Source organism: Physeter macrocephalus, chromosome 7, assembly GCF_002837175.3.
Source record: "Physeter macrocephalus isolate SW-GA chromosome 7, ASM283717v5, whole genome shotgun sequence".
NCBI lineage: Eukaryota > Metazoa > Chordata > Mammalia > Artiodactyla > Physeteridae > Physeter > Physeter macrocephalus.
Genome location: NC_041220.1, coordinates 73025208 through 73046491, shown reverse-complemented (window position 1 = coordinate 73046491; position 21284 = coordinate 73025208). Strand labels below are relative to the sequence as shown.

The window sequence follows — 21284 nt, the reverse complement described above, 5'->3', positions numbered from 1 at the left end:
GACCGGAGCACGAACCCGTGTCCCCTGCATTGGAAGGCGGACTCTCAACCACTGCGCCACCAGGGAAGCCCTATAGTCAGGGATTGTGTCTTGTTCACTTCTGGGTTCTCAGTGCTCTGTGATGCCCAGCTATGTGCCTTTTGCTTACCATCCCCACCAGTGCTGGGGGACCCAAGAAGCTGACCAAGCACATGCCCAGGGACCCAGCGAAACAGGGACACAGAGCGAGAGACAAGAGAAAGAACAAGATGCTTCTAATCATTTATCTAAGATTAAATTATTTTTTGTCAATTAAAATTAAAATTTTTTAATAAAAAATGCATTTGAAATTCAGCAGATATAAATGATATGTCATTTCAAAAAGTAAACATTTATTTTGAACTAGAAATGATAGGACAGGGAAACCATGATCTTTTCAGGGCTCAAGAGCTTGCAAGAGGGACTCCCCTGGTGGCGCAGTAGTTGAGAGTCCACCTGCCAATGCAGGGGACAAGGGTTCAAGCCCTGGTCCGGGAAGATCCCACATGCCGTGGAGCAACTAAGCCCGTGCACTACAACTACTGAGCCTGCGTTCTAGAGCCCGCGAACCACAACTACTGAAGCCCGTGTGCCTAGAGCCCGCGCTCCTCAACAAGAGAAGCCACCGCAATGAGAACCCCACACACCGCAACGAGGAGTAGCCCCTGCTTGCTGCTCTAGAGAAAGCCTAAGCGCAGCAACGAAGACCCAATGCAGCCAAAAATAAAGAAATAAATTTTTTTAAAAAAGAAAAAAGCTTGCAAAATTCCACCTGCGACTCTTTTTCTGCTGTGGACTCTTCACCATGGTGCAGTTATCTCCACACCTGTCCATCCCCACAGATCCTGTGGAGGGGATGCCGTTCTCGATACTGCTCCATCCCTTTATTCTCTTCTACCATCACAGACATAGCGTTATGGGTGTATTATGCTTTTCTAAAACATCGGTAGCTACTACAAGGAATTACAATGGACAAGAAGAAAAAAAGAAATGATTAAAACGTGTATATAAAACCTATAAAACAAAGCGTATAAAATACTTTGAAAGAAAAAGTATAGGTTGTGCATATTTGGGTTTACTTTGTATGTTAGATTTTGTTGGAAACAAAAGTCTTCAAGATAAATTGATAAAATGAAAACAAAAAACAAGGCCAAGAGGAGCGTACAGTTATTGTATACAAGAAAAAACAATATCTAGATGGACATCCTTGTAGTACATCTACTATCCCTGTAGGATACAAAAGAAACTGGCATCAGTGAACATCTTCATACAAGGGGACAGTGTAACTGGGGGACCAGAGAGGAAAGAAGACTTACTTTTCACGATGCACTCTTTTATAGTTTTGAATTTTGTACCACTTACCTATATTATCCTTTCCAAGTAAATGACACGATATTTAGAAAGAAAAATAATGAAAGCGGTCAGTAAATAATAAGAGAAACAGAATTCATTTAATCAGTAGAACCAAACAAACAAGGCTTTGTCAGCGAGAAAACAGTGCCTGGGTCAACAAGAGGCAGGGGAAATACTGGACAGTTTCACTTTCTTGAGATGAGAGGCAAGATGGAAGGCCTGGGGTTGGGGGCAGGGAATTTAGGAGGAATCTGTGCAGAGGTCATACAATGAAACCACATGAGGGAGGTGGTCTAGTGGGGGGATGTATTAACAGAAAGGAATACACGGTACGGAGACCTGACTGGCATGATCAAGGTCTGGGAAAGCTTCTCAAGGAAACTGACAATTGAGATCTAGAAGATGATTAGGAATCAACTAGCCAAGAGGGACAGGAAGGGCAGTGCAGGCAGTGAGTGAAAAGAGCAGGTGCAAAGGCACTGTGGGGGGTAGAGCACAGACTCAGTTCACCCCAAGTGCCCAAACACATGGCTACCCACTGCCACCAGTTTATCCTGATTTAGCAGTCAAGATGTTCAACCCTCCCTCTCCAAGAGAAACCCTCCTCCATAGAGCTAAACCGTGGTGGGGAGGTTTAGTGCCGGTCTGTGTATCAGGGGGAAGACATTTGATATAAATTGCATGGAGCCTGGGATTTCCTCTATTTGTTCACTGGTATATCTAGTATTATTACCTCCATTAGAAACTAAAGCACAGATAAGAGAATCCCCTTGTCTGTCCAAGATTACACAGTTAGTGAGTACAGGGTATTTTTGGGTGCTCATTCAGGTATGCAGGTATGGTTTCATCCAGGCTCTGGCTCCAATTCCCTTGGCTCTACTCAATCCTCTCCCATTGGTATTCTCTCTGCACCTCAGAAAAACCGATGGAGAAGCTTTGTGCTAAAGAGCCAACAAACGAGCATTTAAATAATATCCCCGGAGACTTATAGTTAAAACCAAGAGACTGGGGACTTCCCTGGTGAAGCAGGGGATAAGACTCTGCGCTCCCAATGCAGGGAGCCCGGTTTCAATCCCTGGTCATGGAACTAGATCCCACATGCATGCTGCAACTAAGAGTTCACATGCCACAACTAAGGAGCCCACGTGCCGCAACTAAGGAGCCCACCTGCCACAACTAAGACCTGGTGCAACCAAATAAATATTAAAAAAAAGAAAAAAGAAACATTAGTTAATTAATTTTAAAAAAATAAAACCAAGAGACTGGGAAGAGGGTCATCAGCAGAAAGGAGAGAGTTCAGTGAATTTCTAGATGTAAACTAGGTGGAGAAATGGTAGTTGAAGAAAAACTAGAGGCAGTTATATTCTAGAATACTTATAGAGGAGGCTAAAAAGTAGTGGGAGATGCTCTTTGCTATAAAATCCTGGAGACTGTTTCAGAAATACTGAAAACAATGGAAGATGGAATAAGACATGCACTGGCATCAGAAGCAAGAGCTGAATGAAATAACATGAGATTTTCCTAGCACTGAAGGATATGAGTTTTTGCAGTGAAAGGACCCACAAAGGAGCCAGCACAATGAAAAGGGGACAATCTACAACTAGATATCTTATTGTAAAATTTCAGAAACACAAGCATAAAAAAGAAAATTCTAAAAGCTTCCAAAAACATATTGCTTACAAAGGAGTAAGAATTAGATTGACTTCTCCTCAGTCACATCAGATAGTAGAAGACCATGGAGCAATGCCTTCAAAATTCCAAAGGAAATTTGTAGAAAAGAGTGCACATTACAAAAACGGCTTCAAAATAATAATAAATGAACACCCATGAACCCTCCACTCCACTGAAGATACTTAATATCACCAGTACCTGTGATATACTTGAGGTCCGCACCCTGATCCTACTCCCTCTCTCCCCACCTTGATTTCCATTATAGTTTCACCACATATGCATGTCTTGATGACCAATATAATTTTGGTTTGGAAATATGTATTGTAAAACATATATTCATTATGTGAAATTTCTATAAATATCTTCCTACCATGTGTATTCTTCTGACTTGCTTTTTTCCATGCGTTTTTGAGCTCACCCATGTGGGTAGAGACCACTGAGGTTCATGCACTTTCACTGCATTATAATATTATTTGTCTCATAGTAATACAGTGACACTAGCTTGCTTTTGGCTAGTTGCCTGGTAGACTATTATCTATCCCTTGACTTTTAAAGTTTCTGTATATTATGTTCCTGCAAATCTTGATTAGAATGTGTGGCTAGATCTATTTCTTTATTTTAAAAATCTGATCTGAGAACTTTGTGTTTTAACTGAGGTATTTAAAGTGAGTACTACATCTGGGGGGAAAAATCTGCCATCTTATTTTTTGCTTTCTATTTCTCGTTTTCTAGCTCTCTCTTTTCCCTCTTCTTTCTTGCCTTCTTTTGGCTTGAGTCTCCCCTTCCACCTCATTCCTCCTTCCCATAGGGGAATTTATTTTAAACATAGAATTATAAGTCTAGTTGAACTATGAAGTGTGAGGGAAGAATAAAAAAATTTTTCAGACATGGAAAGACTCAAAAAATGCACTTCCCGGGCTTCCCCGGTGGCGCAGTCGTTGAGAGTCCGCCTGCCGATGCGGGGGACACAGGGTCGTGCCCCGGTCTGGGACGATCCCACATGCCGCGGAGCGGCTGGGCCCGTGAGCCATGGCCGCTGAGCCTGCGCGTCCGGAGCCTGTGCTCCGCAACGGGAGAGGCCACAACAGTGAGAGGCCCGCGTACCGCAAAAAAAAAAAAAAAAAAAAAGGCACTTCCCATACTTCCTGTCTTAGGAAGTCACATTTAATGCAAGTGAGCTAAATGAGAGAGTGAACCATGAAAAAGGATGACTTAGAATCTGAAAAATCCTGGGGAGAAATAAAGAAGAGATTCGGGTGGATAAAAACCCAGCAGGTTTAGAGAACAACTAGCCCAAACTGGGCAAAAGAAGATAGAGGTTTTTAGGAAGGAGCAATCCAGGGAAAACAGAATTCCCAAGATTTGAAACTGGCATCGAGAAGATGATTAAAGCACGTAATAAGTGAATAGAAACTTCAGAGAATAAAACAAAATCCTGGCTCTTCAGTTAACTAACTCTGTGACCTTCTGCGTGTTGCTTTCCTGCCTGGCAGTTTCATCACTCATAAAATAAGGTTAATAAGAGTCATTCCTCATAGGGCTGTCATGAGGACTAAGTTAATACTTACAGAGTGATTAGAAAAGTGCCCAGCAACTAGTAAGGGTGTATTAAATGGATAAAGAAAAATGAAGTTTGGCTCTGCCTTTAAAACTAGTCACAGTCACAATAATATTCATACTGATTTTTTAAAAAACTAATTAGATTCAACGATTGGGCAATGTACACGTTTCTTAATTACGGGTACAGAACAGGATGTGAGTTTTATCAATTTCAAAAACACAAAGGTAAAAACAGAGAGGTCATCTGAGTGCAGTGGGATGCCAGTGAAACCAGAGACACACAGCTCAGTTCCTGGGTTCCTACTGAGCCGTCACACAGGGACCAAGGGACACACTGGGTCAATTGAGTCCTCCTCTTCAGCATGCTTCTCCCAAGTGCCAGGCAAGCCTGTGATAAAAGAAATTTTCAAATATTGAGATACAGGGAAGTCATTCTGGCTTATGCATGAGTTAACTTGAATTTTATGCTAACTAAAATAGCCTGTTTGTGGCCTATCAAACTTACATTGTACATCTGCTTTAATTATTATAGAAAAGGGCACACTGACCAGTAGTAAAGAATGTCCAAGTGAAAAAAAAAGATTAAATGCCTCTCTTCCTGGGACACTAACCCTGGTACTCCTTTGATGATAAGACTCCCTTCCCAGGTGCCAAGGCCATGCTGACTTGTGCTGATCTATGTGTTTTGTTTTGTTTTTTTTTATATGTGCTGATCTATGTGTGTTTTGTTTGTTTGTTTGTTTTTGAAACCTTGAAGATATGTATCCCTAACTTGTTTAATGTTCTTTGTTCTGACAAGATATAAAACTGTGCTGGAAATCATGCTTCTCCAGAGCAGCTTCTCAGAGTAATCTGGGAAGCTGGCTTCCAGGCTAATCCTTAGTTTGGCTCAAATAAAACTCTTTTGTTATCAGATATTGTTTGTTGATTATTTTCGTTAACACTGTGCTACCACAGGTTGAATCTTTGCAGTTTCCGCTCCAGTCTGTCAAGATGAGTCCCATCATTTTATATGATTTTGTCTATCCTGAGGCATGCACCCACTCCCTATTTCAGACAAGGCCAGTCTGCAATAAAAAAGAACAAAGATGAGACAGAAAGAGATCGCAACCCTATTCAAGTCCCTGGTTCCAGTCATTTTGAAGGACTGTTTATATCCCTGCCCTCAGGCTCTTGCTTCTTATTTTTATGTTTTGTTTGGGAAAATGGGGCAGGTAAGTGGGTTCTGTTACTTGCAGCCTATACACAGCCTCTCCCTAATGGAAGTTACTACATTTCATGAAGAAAGCTGGGCCTGTCTACAAGTCTGTAGCCACTGAGTATGCAGACAGGGTCCCTCCAAGAAATGGAGAATCTTCCATCTAGCTGCAGAAGGAAAGGAATTTAAGCTGCAGTTAGGATTCCCACAATAAGATATAGGGAAACAAATGTCACAACTTCTTCCATAGCACCTCCTCATTATCATAAAACTGTGCTATCAGTTGCAACCTTCTGGAAATGTATTTCCACCAGATATAAACTGACAAGTTGCTGGCATGAGCTGGGGGTGAATGAGCATCTAAGCACAGAAGGAGATTTCCACAGAAATTGGTTTTGTAATATTGATCTTCTCCTTTACCAAGCATGTTGTAAATCATCTGGTCTTTACTGGTTCTTTTTCCTTCCCCGGGAGAGAATGTTTGGTTAGAGAAATAACTACGTGAGCTGGACCCCTTCTCTGTGCTGCACTTACTGCATGAGCCAGCTCCTCCCCATTTAGAGGTAACAGACTCTTAGTCTTCTCTCCACAGGAAGGTTAATGACTTGTATACGTTAACTAAAAAACAAGAGCTCATAAACCAAAATGATCTTTGGCATCCATACTTTTTCGGACAGGATATGACTTCTGCAGAGCTGCCAAGATTTCTAACAACGTTTATAACAATGGGCCCAGAGGACAAGCAAAGGAAGTCAAGATTCATTTACACGTGACCTGATAAAAACCTGAGAAATAGAAATGTTTTGCCCTCATGTGCATCTGGAAATGCTCAGTTTTTCTATGAAAATTTTTATATCATGGCCAGTTTTCTGGCTAGAATAATATTAATCATAATTTCACAAGAAACTGGCCCTCTATTTGATATGAATGATAGCTCCAGTTATTCCAGATGCTGATTAGAGAATGGCATGGAACACAGAGCTTAGCTCCAGCTGTTTCCTTTTTAAGAATAAAAAGGATTTCTAACTCACGGCTTTTAAAAATTTGACATATGATTCACATACCATAAAATTCACCCTTTTAAAGCACAGTTCAGTGGGTTTTGGTATATTCACAAGGTTGCGCAAAGCTGGGGCTGTGGGTTGGGTCTCAGTTCCTCTCCACATAAGTACAAAATAGATAAACGAAGATAAACCAGAAACTAAAGAGACAGGGGATGGAAAGGAAAGGGGGGTGAGGGGATGGTAACAGGACAGCAGAGATGAAGAGGGAGTGACCTTTTTCTGAATAGATCTGACATTACCACACCAAAGGGGACAGGAAAGAAAATAAGTAACCTAAGTAACTTCGGAAAACAGTGTTTTGACTTGATCCTGTAAAGCTAAAAAAGCAAAAAGAACTGTACACAACACTGTAGTCTAGTTGGTAAATTGGTTTCTCACAGAGGTGTCGGTTAGCAGTTCTGAAAGCATCATGTGTACATAAAAGGGTTGGACTGAACAAATAAGTAAATATATTGTAGATAATGAAAGCTAAGTTTTTCACTGTCTGAAAAAGAACTTAAAATAAGGCAAGGAGGAAAGTTAGAATTAAACCTCGTGGAACTGAATTAGAATTAGAGGTATCAGTGTGAAGTCACAGTTTTGATTGATAATGATGGGTGTATGTACGCATATCCATATACGTACATGTATACACATTCATTCATGTGTATGAGTAAATATACATATATCACCTCTCTTTACTGAAGGAGTCTAAAAGCAATGAGAATCCAACAGCAGTGAGCCCGCCTAGCGCCCAGATCTTTTCTAAATGCCGTTCTCCAATGAAAAGACCCAGGGCTCCTTGGAGAAGAGGTTAATTCCACATAGGTACTCTTCAAACATGTCAAAGTCATGAAAAGCAAGAAAAACCTGGGGTACTTCTCCAGATCAGAGGAGACTCAAGAGAGAGATGACAACTAAATGCAGGGTGGAATCCTGGATTGGATCCTTGAACAGAGAATGGAAAAACTATTAAGATTCAAATAGTTTTGTCGGTGGTTGAGTTAATGTTCTTGTACCAATGTTAATTTTCAATTTTTGATCATCTTACTATGGCTATATGAGATGTTAATTTTAAAGGAAGCTAGGTGAAGGGCATATGAGAACTCTTCTATTTCTGCAACTTTTCTGTTAAGTCAAAAATTGTTTCAAAATTTTTAAAAAGGTTTACTTCACATAGAATTCACTGTCGTTGAGTGTTCTTCTCTCGTTGCCCCCAGCGTAGCTCAAAGGGACAGACTGTGTAGTTAAGCTCTTTTATCCCTTACTCTGGGTAGCATAGCAGGCTAAACACAGACTTGACATGATTTGACATTTTCTTTCCTGTATTCTTTCAGGCCTGGGACCAGGGTGAGATAAACAAAATGCCTATGGGCACAGAATTTAAGAAGACACTCACTCTTAGCGAAATTGCTGGGCCAAAGGATAAGTCTATTTTTTGATTCTGCTATGGATGTATAGCCAATACTGCCTGCCAAAAAGAGAGTACCAATTTATAATGCCACCAAAAATCTATCATCCATTTCGCAAAACCTTGTCAATACTGGATGTCACCTGGGTGGGAGGTGTGCGGGGGGGATCATTGTTTCAGATTATAGTTGGTATCTCAACAGTCTTTCAGTGATATCAGCTAACATACATCGAACATTAAAATGGACTAAGCCTGACTTCCCTGGCGGTCCAGTGGCTAAGGCTCCACGCTTCCACTGCAGGGGGCTCGGGTCCTATCTCTGGTCAGGGAATAGGATCCCACGTGCCGTGTGGCGTGACCAAAAAAATTTTTTTTTAATTTAAAAATAATAATAAAATAAAACAGACTAAGCCTTATCAATGACACCCAATGACTTTGGTAGGTAAACCTTCTTCTTCTAATTTTAGAGGTAAGGAAACCAAAGTTTAGACTTTTTAGTTGACTCTCCAAGTCCACACAGCTAAGAGGTTGAACAGCGAGGATTTTATCCCGTCAGCTCAGCTACAAACTATGGCACTTTTTCCTACATCACGCCCAATCTCTTTATACCGTTTCTTTTACATTTGAATTTCTTCCTTTTGAAACATCTGTTTGTAACATTTTGATTTATGATTCTGTAATGTGAGCCTTTCAGAAATTAAAGTGGCCAGCCTTCTCACTCTCTCTGAGGTTGTGAGGAACAGATGTTTCCCACTAGAGCGAGGCTAGCGTCAGACTGTAGGGTGAGAACGCGAGGCAGGATGTGGTGCAGACCGCCACAGACACAGATTAGAGTCCCTTTTCAGCCAGTTCCCAGCTGCCAACTTCTAGCCACTTAGCATTGCTGTGACTCAGTTTCCTTGCCAGTTAAATGGGTATGATAATCATACCTACCTCACAGACTTGTGAGGAGAATTCAATCAATTAATACATGAAAAGCATTTAGTACAGTGCCTACCACTTAGTAGGCATTTATTTAACCAATGCCAGGGAGAACAAAGGAGTCCAAAGAGGCAGAAGAAAAAAAGAAAAGTGTCTGATTAGGTATGGAATTCCAGATAGCCTGTTTTCTCCTTAACCCTACCGACAAGCTCCCCAATTTAAAAATGGCAATAAATACACACTAAATCTTATTTATTGTATTAAAGGGAAAAAGTAAAATTTAAAAATTGGTAAGCTCTGCCAGACATGTAAAACCAGTCAAATGATATAATGAATCAAATCTTCCCCCCCCCAAAAAAGATACATGAGTGTACTTAACACAATGTAGGAGAAGGAACACAATTTGGGGGGCAAGAAATGCTTTCATTTTCAAAATAACAGAAACATACCTTGAACACTCCTCTGCCCAGATTGCACTGGCCAATGAAAAAACACTGATTATGTACTTTGTACTGCATACTGCGATGGAAACACACTTCTCTCTTTCCTGTATCTTTCACTTCTAGTGAGATTCTCTCTCAAGCCACAAGATACAGCCTGCCCAGAACCTATTTCTTAACTGTAAGTACTTTGAAATGAAGCACTTCTTTAAAAGCTTATCTTAGCCCTGGGGGCGGGGGGGAGTTTTTTTTTAAAGTATTTGATTTTCTTGCTATTATTTCTAACATGCAATATTTTGAGGTTCAGCCGAAAGACCAATGTTCTCTTATCTAATTGCTTTAAATTTAGTTAAGTTAGTCAAATTCAACATGTGCCAGGCATGTGTGAGATGCCATGCTTTTCATAAGGTAGTCTTGAATCCTCATCAACTACTGCTTTCAGCAGGATACATATATTAGGCATTGTGTTTATAACTTGATCATTAATTTCACTCTTTATTTCATACATAGGCATGTTTACTTGTGCTAATCTAATTTCTTTGTCTTTTGAAACTATTTTGCTTGATTTTTTTTCCATTAGAAAAAGAAGATGGGATTTTATAGATTTAGCTAATGAATCATGAGAATCCTTGAATTTTTGGTATGACAGTAAGAAAAACAGACTAGAAGGCTTCAAACTTAAATTCTGGTGCTTTATTTATATGTATAAAGAAAGAGACCCTTCTCACCTCACATTTGTTAACTTCTGAGATGAGAAATTAGGAAATGGAAATGTTTCAAACAAAGCAAAAAAAAATTAAAATTTAACACTGATAAACACTAGAAAGAAGAGGAAAATCTAAGCGATATATTAATATTAATGTAATTAATGTAGTAGATTAATACTAATTAATATTAATAAGATAGGGGCTGTCCTTCTCAAGAGTGAGGTTTTCCAGGGCAGGGGAGACAGGTATAAGGTTAGTTGTAACTAAAACTAACGGATGATATTAGGGTGTTTAAAATGTGGGCCAAATCCTGCAAGGTTTCTGGGCATTGAGGTCATTCCATGAAAGGGGTCTTCTAAAGAAAGGGGTCTCCGACCCTGTGCGCCCGGGGCCTGTGCTCCGCAACGGGAGAGGCCACAACAGTGAGAGGCCCGCGTACCGCAAAAAAAAAAAAAAAAAAAAAAGGCACTTCCCATACTTCCTGTCTTAGGAAGTCACATTTAATGCAAGTGAGCTAAATGAGAGAGTGAACCATGAAAAAGGATGACTTAGAATCTGAAAAATCCTGGGGAGAAATAAAGAAGAGATTCGGGTGGATAAAAACCCAGCAGGTTTAGAGAACAACTAGCCCAAACTGGGCAAAAGAAGATAGAGGTTTTTAGGAAGGAGCAATCCAGGGAAAACAGAATTCCCAAGATTTGAAACTGGCATCGAGAAGATGATTAAAGCACGTAATAAGTGAATAGAAACTTCAGAGAATAAAACAAAATCCTGGCTCTTCAGTTAACTAACTCTGTGACCTTCTGCGTGTTGCTTTCCTGCCTGGCAGTTTCATCACTCATAAAATAAGGTTAATAAGAGTCATTCCTCATAGGGCTGTCATGAGGACTAAGTTAATACTTACAGAGTGATTAGAAAAGTGCCCAGCAACTAGTAAGGGTGTATTAAATGGATAAAGAAAAATGAAGTTTGGCTCTGCCTTTAAAACTAGTCACAGTCACAATAATATTCATACTGATTTTTTAAAAAACTAATTAGATTCAACGATTGGGCAATGTACACGTTTCTTAATTACGGGTACAGAACAGGATGTGAGTTTTATCAATTTCAAAAACACAAAGGTAAAAACAGAGAGGTCATCTGAGTGCAGTGGGATGCCAGTGAAACCAGAGACACACAGCTCAGTTCCTGGGTTCCTACTGAGCCGTCACACAGGGACCAAGGGACACACTGGGTCAATTGAGTCCTCCTCTTCAGCATGCTTCTCCCAAGTGCCAGGCAAGCCTGTGATAAAAGAAATTTTCAAATATTGAGATACAGGGAAGTCATTCTGGCTTATGCATGAGTTAACTTGAATTTTATGCTAACTAAAATAGCCTGTTTGTGGCCTATCAAACTTACATTGTACATCTGCTTTAATTATTATAGAAAAGGGCACACTGACCAGTAGTAAAGAATGTCCAAGTGAAAAAAAAAGATTAAATGCCTCTCTTCCTGGGACACTAACCCTGGTACTCCTTTGATGATAAGACTCCCTTCCCAGGTGCCAAGGCCATGCTGACTTGTGCTGATCTATGTGTTTTGTTTTGTTTTTTTTTATATGTGCTGATCTATGTGTGTTTTGTTTGTTTGTTTGTTTTTGAAACCTTGAAGATATGTATCCCTAACTTGTTTAATGTTCTTTGTTCTGACAAGATATAAAACTGTGCTGGAAATCATGCTTCTCCAGAGCAGCTTCTCAGAGTAATCTGGGAAGCTGGCTTCCAGGCTAATCCTTAGTTTGGCTCAAATAAAACTCTTTTGTTATCAGATATTGTTTGTTGATTATTTTCGTTAACACTGTGCTACCACAGGTTGAATCTCTGCAGTTTCCGCTCCAGTCTGTCAAGATGAGTCCCATCATTTTATATGATTTTGTCTATCCTGAGGCATGCACCCACTCCCTATTTCAGACAAGGCCAGTCTGCAATAAAAAAGAACAAAGATGAGACAGAAAGAGATCGCAACCCTATTCAAGTCCCTGGTTCCAGTCATTTTGAAGGACTGTTTATATCCCTACCCTCAGGCTCTTGCTTCTTATTTTTACGTTTTGTTTGGGAAAAAGGGGCAGGTAAGTGGGTTCTGTTACTTGCAGCCTATACACAGCCTCTCCCTAATGGAAGTTACTACATTTCATGAAGAAAGCTGGGCCTGTCTACAAGTCTGTAGCCACTGAGTATGCAGACAGGGTCCCTCCAAGAAATGGAGAATCTTCCATCTAGCTGCAGAAGGAAAGGAATTTAAGCTGCAGTTAGGATTCCCACAATAAGATATAGGGAAACAAATGTCACAACTTCTTCCATAGCACCTCCTCATTATCATAAAACTGTGCTATCAGTTGCAACCTTCTGGAAATGTATTTCCACCAGATATAAACTGACAAGTTGCTGGCATGAGCTGGGGGTGAATGAGCATCTAAGCACAGAAGTAGATTTTCACAGAAATTGGTTTTGTAATATTGATCTTCTCCTTTACCAAGCATGTTGTAAATCATCTGGTCTTTATTGGTTCCTTTTCCTTCCCCGGGAGAGAATGTTTGGTTAGAGAAATAACTACGTGAGCTGGACCCCTTCTCTGTGCTGCACTTACTGCATGAGCCAGCTCCTCCCCATTTAGAGGTAACAGACTCTTAGTCTTCTCTCCACAGGAAGGTTAATGACTTGTATACGTTAACTAAAAAACAAGAGCTCATAAACCAAAATGATCTTTGGCATCCATACTTTTTCGGACAGGATATGACTTCTGCAGAGCTGCCAAGATTTCTAACAACGTTTATAACAATGGGCCCAGAGGACAAGCAAAGGAAGTCAAGATTCATTTACACGTGACCTGATAAAAACCTGAGAAATAGAAATGTTTTGCCCTCATGTGCATCTGGAAATGCTCAATTTTTCTATGAAAATTTTTATATCATGGCCAGTTTTCTGGCTAGAATAATATTAATCATAATTTCACAAGAAACTGGCCCTCTATTTGATATGAATGATAGCTCCAGTTATTCCAGATGCTGATTAGAGAATGGCATGGAACACAGAGCTTAGCTCCAGCTGTTTCCTTTTTAAGAATAAAAAGGATTTCTAACTCACGGCTTTTAAAAATTTGACATATGATTCACATACCATAAAATTCACCCTTTTAAAGCACAGTTCAGTGGGTTTTGGTATATTCACAAGGTTGCGCAAAGCTGGGGCTGTGGGTTGGGTCTCAGTTCCTCTCCACATAAGTACAAAATAGATAAACGAAGATAAACCAGAAACTAAAGAGACAGGGGATGGATAGGAAAGGGGGGGTGAGGGGATGGTAACAGGACAGCAGAGATGAAGAGGGAGTGACCTTTTTCTGAATAGATCTGACATTACCACACCAAAGGGGACAGGAAAGAAAATAAGTAACCTAAGTAACTTCGGAAAACAGTGTTTTGACTTGATCCTGTAAAGCTAAAAAAGCAAAAAGAACTGTACACAACACTGTAGTCTAGTTGGTAAATTGGTTTCTCACAGAGGTGTCGGTTAGCAGTTCTGAAAGCATCATGTGTACATAAAAGGGTTGGACTGAACAAATAAGTAAATATATTGTAGATAATGAAAGCTAAGTTTTTCACTGTCTGAAAAAGAACTTAAAATAAGGCAAGGAGGAAAGTTAGAATTAAACCTCGTGGAACTGAATTAGAATTAGAGGTATCAGTGTGAAGTCACAGTTTTGATTGATAATGATGGGTGTATGTACGCATATCCATATACGTACATGTATACACATTCATTCATGTGTATGAGTAAATATACATATATCACCTCTCTTTACTGAAGGAGTCTAAAAGCAATGAGAATCCAACAGCAGTGAGCCCGCCTAGCGCCCAGATCTTTTCTAAATGCCGTTCTCCAATGAAAAGACCCAGGGCTCCTTGGAGAAGAGGTTAATTCCACATAGGTACTCTTCAAACATGTCAAAGTCATGAAAAGCAAGAAAAACCTGGGGTACTTCTCCAGATCAGAGGAGACTCAAGAGAGAGATGACAACTAAATGCAGGGTGGAATCCTGGATTGGATCCTTGAACAGAGAATGGAAAAACTATTAAGATTCAAATAGTTTTGTCGGTGGTTGAGTTAATGTTCTTGTACCAATGTTAATTTTCAATTTTTGATCATCTTACTATGGCTATATGAGATGTTAATTTTAAAGGAAGCTAGGTGAAGGGCATATGAGAACTCTTCTATTTCTGCAACTTTTCTGTTAAGTCAAAAATTGTTTCAAAATTTTTAAAAAGGTTTACTTCACATAGAATTCACTGTCGTTGAGTGTTCTTCTCTCGTTGCCCCCAGCGTAGCTCAAAGGGACAGACTGTGTAGTTAAGCTCTTTTATCCCTTACTCTGGGTAGCATAGCAGGCTAAACACAGACTTGACATGATTTGACCCTTTCTTTCCTGTATTCTTTCAGGCCTGGGACCAGGGTGAGATAAACAAAATGCCTATGGGCACAGAATTTAAGAAGACACTCACTCTTAGCGAAATTGCTGGGCCAAAGGATAAGTCTATTTTTTGATTCTGCTATGGATGTATAGCCAATACTGCCTGCCAAAAAGAGAGTACCAATTTATAATGCCACCAAAAATCTATCATCCATTTCGCAAAACCTTGTCAATACTGGATGTCACCTGGGTGGGAGGTGTGCGGGGGGGATCATTGTTTCAGATTATAGTTGGTATCTCAACAGTCTTTCAGTGATATCAGCTAACATACATCGAACATTAAAATGGACTAAGCCTGACTTCCCTGGCGGTCCAGTGGCTAAGGCTCCACGCTTCCACTGCAGGGGGCTCGGGTCCTATCTCTGGTCAGGGAATAGGATCCCACGTGCCGTGTGGCGTGACCAAAAAAATTTTTTTTTAATTTAAAAATAATAATAAAATAAAACAGACTAAGCCTTATCAATGACACCCAATGACTTTGGTAGGTAAACCTTCTTCTTCTAATTTTAGAGGTAAGGAAACCAAAGTTTAGACTTTTTAGTTGACTCTCCAAGTCCACACAGCTAAGAGGTTGAACAGCGAGGATTTTATCCCGTCAGCTCAGCTACAAACTATGGCACTTTTTCCTACATCACGCCCAATCTCTTTATACCGTTTCTTTTACATTTGAATTTCTTCCTTTTGAAACATCTGTTTGTAACATTTTGATTTATGATTCTGTAATGTGAGCCTTTCAGAAATTAAAGTGGCCAGCCTTCTCACTCTCTCTGAGGTTGTGAGGAACAGATGTTTCCCACTAGAGCGAGGCTAGCGTCAGACTGTAGGGTGAGAACGCGAGGCAGGATGTGGTGCAGACCGCCACAGACACAGATTAGAGTCCCTTTTCAGCCAGTTCCCAGCTGCCAACTTCTAGCCACTTAGCATTGCTGTGACTCAGTTTCCTTGCCAGTTAAATGGGTATGATAATCATACCTACCTCACAGACTTGTGAGGAGAATTCAATCAATTAATACATGAAAAGCATTTAGTACAGTGCCTACCACTTAGTAGGCATTTATTTAACCAATGCCAGGGAGAACAAAGGAGTCCAAAGAGGCAGAAGAAAAAAAGAAAAGTGTCTGATTAGGTATGGAATTCCAGATAGCCTGTTTTCTCCTTAACCCTACCGACAAGCTCCCCAATTTAAAAATGGCAATAAATACACACTAAATCTTATTTATTGTATTAAAGGGAAAAAGTAAAATTTAAAAATTGGTAAGCTCTGCCAGACATGTAAAACCAGTCAAATGATATAATGAATCAAATCTTCCCCCCCCCAAAAAAGATACATGAGTGTACTTAACACAATGTAGGAGAAGGAACACAATTTGGGGGGCAAGAAATGCTTTCATTTTCAAAATAACAGAAACATACCTTGAACACTCCTCTGCCCAGATTGCACTGGCCAATGAAAAAACACTGATTATGTACTTTGTACTGCATACTGCGATGGAAACACACTTCTCTCTTTCCTGTATCTTTCACTTCTAGTGAGATTCTCTCTCAAGCCACAAGATACAGCCTGCCCAGAACCTATTTCTTAACTGTAAGTACTTTGAAATGAAGCACTTCTTTAAAAGCTTATCTTAGCCCTGGGGGCGGGGGGGAGTTTTTTTTTAAAGTATTTGATTTTCTTGCTATTATTTCTAACATGCAATATTTTGAGGTTCAGCCGAAAGACCAATGTTCTCTTATCTAATTGCTTTAAATTTAGTTAAGTTAGTCAAATTCAACATGTGCCAGGCATGTGTGAGATGCCATGCTTTTCATAAGGTAGTCTTGAATCCTCATCAACTACTGCTTTCAGCAGGATACATATATTAGGCATTGTGTTTATAACTTGATCATTAATTTCACTCTTTATTTCATACATAGGCATGTTTACTTGTGCTAATCTAATTTCTTTGTCTTTTGAAACTATTTTGCTTGATTTTTTTTCCATTAGAAAAAGAAGATGGGATTTTATAGATTTAGCTAATGAATCATGAGAATCCTTGAATTTTTGGTATGACAGTAAGAAAAACAGACTAGAAGGCTTCAAACTTAAATTCTGGTGCTTTATTTATATGTATAAAGAAAGAGACCCTTCTCACCTCACATTTGTTAACTTCTGAGATGAGAAATTAGGAAATGGAAATGTTTCAAACAAAGCAAAAAAAAATTAAAATTTAACACTGATAAACACTAGAAAGAAGAGGAAAATCTAAGCGATATATTAATATTAATGTAATTAATGTAGTAGATTAATACTAATTAATATTAATAAGATAGGGGCTGTCCTTCTCAAGAGTGAGGTTTTCCAGGGCAGGGGAGACAGGTATAAGGTTAGTTGTAACTAAAACTAACGGATGATATTAGGGTGTTTAAAATGTGGGCCAAATCCTGCAAGGTTTCTGGGCATTGAGGTCATTCCATGAAAGGGGTCTTCTAAAGAAAGGGGTCTCAGTCTCTCTTCAAAGCTTGTCCACCAAGATTCCCATTTCAATTCCTCCTGCCTCCATTTTTCCTTTTTCCGGAGTGGGCCCCCACCAACTTGTTTCATCACCTGTCTGCTCTGTGGCATCAAAGACAACATGAAACAAAACAGCTGAGTTGGGCTTCGCTGGTGGCGCAGTGGTTGAGAGTCCGCCTGCCGATGCGGGGGACGCGGGTTCGTGCCCCGGTCCGGGAAGATCCCACATGCCGCGGAGCGGCTGGGCCCGTGAGCCATGGCCGCTGAGCCTGCGCGTCCGGAGCCTGTGCCCCGCAACGGGAGAGGCCACAACAGTGAGAGGCCCGCGTACCGCAAAAACAAACAAACAAACAAACAAAACAGCTGTGTAGTCCCTCAGTGATGGGTAGAGCTACCGGCTGTGGAGAGGAAACTACAGACTCTCCTGAACCCCTACCGTATCTAACACAAGCGCTACACACTTTGGGTACCCAGTAATGTTTGCTAACGTGGGTTGGATCTGCAGTTATTCTTAACAGAAGAGAAATAAAAACGCCCCGGGTCGTGGGTTACAAAGTGTCCTCTGTAAGGGCACTGATGCTGGAATCTCCTGAGATGCCAGGCCTCTGCATGGGCAGGCAGCCCAGGTGTGAGTGGGGCTAATTCAGCCTATGCTCCTCGGGAAAGCTGGAGGCCCTGGCATGGCTACATCTGCCTGGAGAAGGGGATGGTATTTTTCTAATTCTCACCAAGCTGTGTCTATGCAGAGGGCCACATTTCTCTACATGACAGCACCCTATGTCATAGGGGCAGCAGCCCTGAGGGTGCTCGGTACAGATTCCTGGACCCCAGCCCATCCCACCTAAATCACAATCTCGGAGGACAGTGCCCAGGAATCTACATCGTAAACAAACCCTCTAAGTGGCTTTTACGCACAGTAAGCATTGAAGACCACTGAACAGAGGAGACAAGCCTGTAGACAAGGTCCCAGGAATTCTTGGAAACACTACTGGGCCCTAAAATGATTTCAGGGAAGTTGTCTTTCGTTATCTTCCCCTTAACTCCTGCTTTCGATCTTTTACCTTGAATGGTTAAGGCTAAAGACTACTGGGTATTTAATGGCTGAAGCAAAGAGATTTGCAACCGTTTAGGATATTTTGAGTTCGTTTTTATTTTATATTTTATTGCAACCTAAAGGATCCCTAGAATTGTGAAATGATATTTAAACCACAGAGCTGCACAGGAGTAAGCGTGCTTGTGTTCTCTTCTGTTTGATAGCTATCAGGGAGCTCTTTCTGGAGTAAGAAATCTCATGTGAGAAGTTACAAGACCTCTTTCAGAATAAGCCACATTGGTCAAAAAGAAGTCTGGGGCCCTGGTTCCTAGTGCTGTTGTTCTGGGCTGGGCCGGATAGAGTAGCCTTCCCCACTGCTGTACGTAACCTTCACTAGAGGTGAATCTTGAAACCTCCCGGGGCCCCCAATCTCTGCTCAGTTCTAGGTGCTAAAGTCCACAGAAACACCTGGGGTGCCCCAGTTTTCCATATTCAAAAAAGGAAGCCGAAAGAAACAGAAACCGAGAGCTTTTGACTTTGGGGCTAAAGACTGTTGAGGCCACTACACTGAGAAAGTAAACTGTGGTACAGACTAACTGGCAGTCAGCACATGGATATTTCCCACGAAGCTGCTGGCTACAAAATGTGCAGATTACCATTGACTGAACTTCAAAGGCACTCAGAGAATGCTCCAGTCTCTGCTTTAAGGGCTATCAGCAGCCAATCTGAATACACAGATATATAAAGTATGTACTGAGTGAGGACAGTTAGGAAAAGGAAAGGATGGTTAGATAATTGCAGGCAAGTTTTTATTTTGAAATCTTCAGATCATTCTATTCAAAATCACAGCATAGACTTCTTAAAAAAAATAAGCAAGTTAAATGAACATGTTTTTCCTGAGAGAGATCATGGGAAGGGTATAAGTTCATTCAATCAGCAAGTAGTTACTGAATGCCAGCTTGTGCCAGGCACTGGCCAGGGGCTAAGGAGAAAAAAATTCAGACAGCTATAGGATAATCAGCACAACCCTTTACTATCTTTTCTTTTTTTTTTTGTCACTGCATTTGCTTTTTGTTTCCAACATGGGTATTTCTTGTGTTGATTATAAAAGGAATAAATGCTAATTGTAAAAAAAATTTTTCAGACAATGCACAAAATTATAAAGATAAAAGTTAAAAATATCTACCAGCCAATCACCTAGTGATAACCACCGAACATTTTGTATAGCCTTTCCTGTCTTCTTCTGATATTTGATTATTAAAAAGAAATACAAAAGAAAGTTTGAATTTCCTTTTTGTAAAGCATTTCCTGCAACGCCTCTTCTTCCCAGGCCCCAAATATGGGAAGCTATCACCCAAAACTATGGTTTCTGTCATGTGAGTACTGGGGTTTGGGACATAGGATGTCTGGCGGTCTAAAGGAGTTCTAGGGAGAACTGCCACTGCTTAAGTGATCTTCAGGGCTCAGCACTAGCCTGTGTCTGATGTGCACCGGCTCCAGCGGGCATCACGCACTAAGACCGCGGTAGCCGGCGTGTTAATGCGCACCTACTGTGTGCCAGGCCCTGCGCTAAGCTTCTGCGTTACCTCAGAGAACACAGCCCACAAAAATTCCCTGCCCTTGTAGAGCTTACGTTCAGGACTGGGAGCTTCCTTTTCCCCAAACCAAGGTGATTATTGTAAAAACGGTGAGCAACAGAAATGGCACAACTGCAATTTCTTTATCTCCTTTTTCATGAATCCACAGAACGAGTTTGTTTAGAAAGCTGTGGCTGCTTCTTACTAAAATGAAAACCAGGCATGTGCACTAGAAGCAGAATCTGGGGACCACCTAGAAGGTGTTAAAATCACTGGGGCCAGGGGCAGGGGGTTGGTGATGATAGTTTCTTTCTGTCTTACTTCCTGATCAAAAGTGAGCTGATCAGCCCACTCATCTGATGAAAACTTTAAAAAATGTATTACAAATGCCTGGTGAGACGGAGCGGCCGCGGCTGGCGGAGCGGCAGGGTGCCGGGCAGCGGCGCCCCGACCCTGTCTCAGACCCCGGGCTCCCTCGCGCCTGCCCGGCCAATCTCGGCTCCCACCAAGTCCGGCAGGTCCAGCCGCCTACGGCGACAGGGACCAGCCCGGGTCCCAGCCTCGCGGACCCTCCCCGCGTCCGCGAGACGCAGCCGCCTGGAGCTGGCCGACCCTGCCCGGGGGTTCCGCGCTGCCTGCCCGGAGGGATTCGGGGGCAAAAAGTCGGATCCCAGCAGAGGAGATGGCCGGGTACACAACTCACGTACTGGGAGGCGGAACGTGGGTGCCTGGCGGAGAACACCTTCTGCACCGCCACGCTGCGCGCAGTCACCATCCTGAGGGGCGAGAGGTCACGGCGGTGAGAAGCCCACCCCACCCTCCGCCCCTCCCCGCTGAAGCCCCCGGCCCTGCTCTTGCCGAGGCCACACCTCCCGCGTGCACCGGAAACGGGGAGCGAGTGGATTCTCCGCCCCAAAGGGAAAAGCGGAGGCTGCTGATGGGCCCGGATGGTTTGATAACTTGGTTCAACCTGACACCGGCGCGCCCCGCCACCGGCGGACTGTCCTGCCCTTGTCCCTTCTCCCTGCAAGGGAGCCAGAGCACAGCCAGAGGCAAGTTCGCTTCGTTCCATCACCTGATGATCCTACCCTTCAAGATAGACTCCTGCCTACAAAGACACCCACAGATAACGCAGGCCCTGAATGATCGCCCGCCGCCACCTTCCCTCCTCCCCCCCATTTTTGTTCACTTACTAAACCTTCTTTCGCAGTGTTTTCTGTGAGATCCACGGTGGTTAGCCTCTCTTTTTTATTGTAAAAGCAGTAAAAAGCCATTATGGCGCATTAAAAAATAAAGCAAAAACCAAAATATAAAACCACTTTAATGCATATAAAAGGACAAACCTAATACATTTT

General features: G+C 41.6%; 1 protein-coding gene across 1 annotated transcript in view; it reads left to right on the top strand.

The window, feature by feature from the left end:
• Nucleotides 1-16335: 16335 nt before the first annotated feature.
• LOC102974962 (placenta-specific gene 8 protein-like) overlaps nt 16336-21284 on the top strand; it is a 33454-nt gene continuing 28505 nt past the window's right edge. Inside the window, exon 1 of the mRNA XM_007127555.1 lies at nt 16336-16413. The gene's annotated coding sequence lies outside the window, so the exon portion shown is untranslated. The remainder of the gene's footprint in view (nt 16414-21284) is intronic.